Below are 3187 nucleotides of genomic sequence, written 5' to 3'. Positions count from 1 at the left end.
GACGAAGACCCCGAAGTCAGATGCACGGGCCTTCAAGAAGGAACCGTCCCGTGCAGACTTCCTACGTCCCTCGACCTCCCAACCTTCGACCGGTACCTCCACCAAACGACCTTCCAAGAAGGCTCATAGGAAGCACAGTTCTCCTTCTCTGCCACGGCGCATTTCTTCTCCTGTGCCACCCAGCCGTTGCCGCCCCAGGCCGTCATCTGTTTCGCCTGGCCGCACCACTGGTAGCTGAACATCTGGCCGTTCACTGGCGGCGGAAGCTTCCCCTCCCGGCCATGTTGCTGAGATGGCGGATGAACTTATGGACCCAATGGACGATGACTGTCCGCCTACTGATAGCGGTGGCAGTGCTCGCTCGAAGTCAGGCCCTCAGCGACCTTCGAGGTGACCCCTTCTTTCCTCTTCCTTTTCTTCTTACGATGGCACTGATTCACTGGAATATTCGCAGCATTCGCTCCAATCGAGAGGACTTGAAGTTGCTGCTCTGCTTGCACCGTCCGCTCGTCGTAGCCCTCCAGGAAACGAAGCTACGCCCATGCGATCAAATTGCCTTGGCACACTACACCTCTGTCCGTTTTGACCTACCCCCTGTGGTAGGTATCCCAGCTCATGGAGGGGTTATTTTGCTGGTCCAGGATGATATTTACTACGATCCCATCCCGTTGCACACCGGCCTGCAGGCAGTTGCCATCCGCATTACTCTCCCCACTTTTACATTTTCCATTTGTTCTGTTTACACTCCATTGTCATCTGCCATTACCAGGGCAGACATGATGCAACTTATTGCTCAGCTACCTGCACCATTTTTGTTAACTGGAGACTTCAATGCCCACCATCCCCTTTGGGGCTCTCCAGCATCCTGCCCGAGGGGCTCCTTGTTAGCAGACCTTTTCAACCAGCTCAATCTTGTCTGCCTCAATACTGGCGCCCCTACTTTTCTTTCGGACACATCTCACACCTATTCCCATTTAGACCTCTCTATATGTACTCCCCAACTTGCACGCCGGTTTGAGTGGTATGCACTTTCTGATACATATTCGAGCGACCACTTCCCGCGTGTTATCCATCCCCTGCAGCATACCCCCTCTCTGTGCTCATCTAGTTGGACCATCTCCGAAGCAGACTGGGGGCTCTTCTCTTCCAGGGCGACCTTCCAGAATCACACCTTCACAAGCTGCGATAGTCAGGTCACACACCTCACGGAAGTCATTCTCACTGCTGGTGAATATTCCATCCCTCACACTACTTCTTCTCCACGTCACGTACCGGTCCCCTGGTGGACCGCAGCATGTAGAGGCGCTTTACGTGCTCATCGACGTGCTTTACGCACCTTTAAACGCCACCCTGCAATGGCGAATTGTATCAATTATAAACGATTACATGCACAGTGTCGTAGTATTATTAAAGAAAGCAAGAAAGCCAGCTGGGCTGCTTTTACAAGCACCTTCAACAGTTTTACTCCTTCTTCTGTTGTCTGGGATAGCCTGTGCCGGCTATCTGGCACTAAGGTCCACTCACCAGTTTCTGGCTTGATGGTCGCGAATGATGTCCTTGTGGCCCCTGAGGATGTCTCCAATGCCTTCGGCCACTTTTTCACAGAGGTTTTGAGCTCCACTCATTACCACCCTGCCTTCCTCCCCCTAAAACAGGCAGAGGAGGCTAGGCCACCTAACTTCTGCTCCTCGAATCGTGAAAGTTATAATGCCCCATTCACCATGCGGGAACTCGAAAATGCTCTTGCCCGGTCATGGTCCTCCGCTCCAGGCCCAGATTCTATTCATATGCAGATGCTGAAGAACCTTTCTCCTGCGGGTAAAGGTTTCCTTCTTCGTACTTATAATCGCATCTGGATTGAGGGACATGTTCCCGCATGCTGGGGCGAGTCTATTGTTGTACCGATTCCTAAGCCGGGGAAGGACAAGCACTTGCCTTCTAGTTATCGACCCATTTTGCTTACCAGCTGTGTCTGTAAGGTGATGGAGCGAATAGTTAACTCTTGTTTGGTTTGGCTCCTCGAATCTCGATGTCTACTTACCAATGTACAATGTGGATTTTTTAGGCGCTGCTATGCTGTTGACCATCTGGTTACCTTGTCGACCTTCATTATGAATAACTTCTTGCGGAAGCGCCCGACCACGGCTGTGTTCTTTGATTTGGAGAAGGCTTACAACACCTGTTGGAGGGCGGACATTCTCCGCACCATGCAAACATGGGGCCTTCGCGGTTGCCTCCCTCTTTTTATTCGTTCCTTTTTAATGGATCGACAGTTCAGGGTACGTGTGGGTTCTGTCCTGTCAGACACCTTTTGCCAGGAGAATAGGGTGCCACAGGGCTCAGTTTTGAGCGTCACTCTCTTCGCCATAGCGATCAATCCAATAATGGATTGCCTCCCAGCTGATGTATCAGGCTCCCTTTTCGTGGACGATTTTACCATCTATTGCAGCACGCAGCGTACATGTTTCCTGGAGCGCTGTCTTCAGCGTTCTCTTGACCGTCTTTACTCCTGGAGTGTCGCCAGTGGCTTCCGTTTTTCTGCCGAAAAGACTGTCTGTATTAACTACTGGTGCTACAAAGAGTTTCCCCCACCCTCCCTATGACTCGGTCCCGTTGCTCTCCCATTCGTGGAGACAACAAAATTTTTAGGTCTTACATTTGACAGGAAACTTAGCTGGTCTCCACATGTGTCATATTTGGCTGCCCGTTGTACCCGTTCTCTAAATGTCCTCCGTGTTCCTAGTGGTATGCCGTGGGGAGCGGATTGAACCATCCTACTTCGTCTATATCGGTCGATCGTCTGCTCCAAACTGGATTATGGGGGCTTCGTATACTTCTCGGCACGGCCGTCCATCTTACGCCGCCTCAACTCCATACAACATCGGGGTTTACGTCTTGCGATCGGAGCATTTTATACTACTCCCGTTGAGAGTCTTCATGCTGAAGCCAGTGAATTGCCACTCACCTACCAGTGCGATACACTGCTTTGTCGTATGCCTGTCGGCTACTGTCAATGCCCGACCACCCGTCTTATCGTACCTTTTTTGACGACTCTCTTGACCATCAATATGGGTTGTATGTCTCTGCCCTGCTACCCCCTGGAGTCCGCTTTCGTCGCCTCCTTCACCACCTTGATTTTTCACTCCCTGCAACCTTTAGAGTCGGCGACAGCCACACGCCACCATGG

The sequence above is a fragment of the Schistocerca americana genome, unplaced genomic scaffold (assembly GCF_021461395.2).
Source record: "Schistocerca americana isolate TAMUIC-IGC-003095 unplaced genomic scaffold, iqSchAmer2.1 HiC_scaffold_31, whole genome shotgun sequence".
Lineage (NCBI taxonomy): Eukaryota > Metazoa > Arthropoda > Insecta > Orthoptera > Acrididae > Schistocerca > Schistocerca americana.
Note: the sequence above shows the minus strand (reverse complement) of the source record.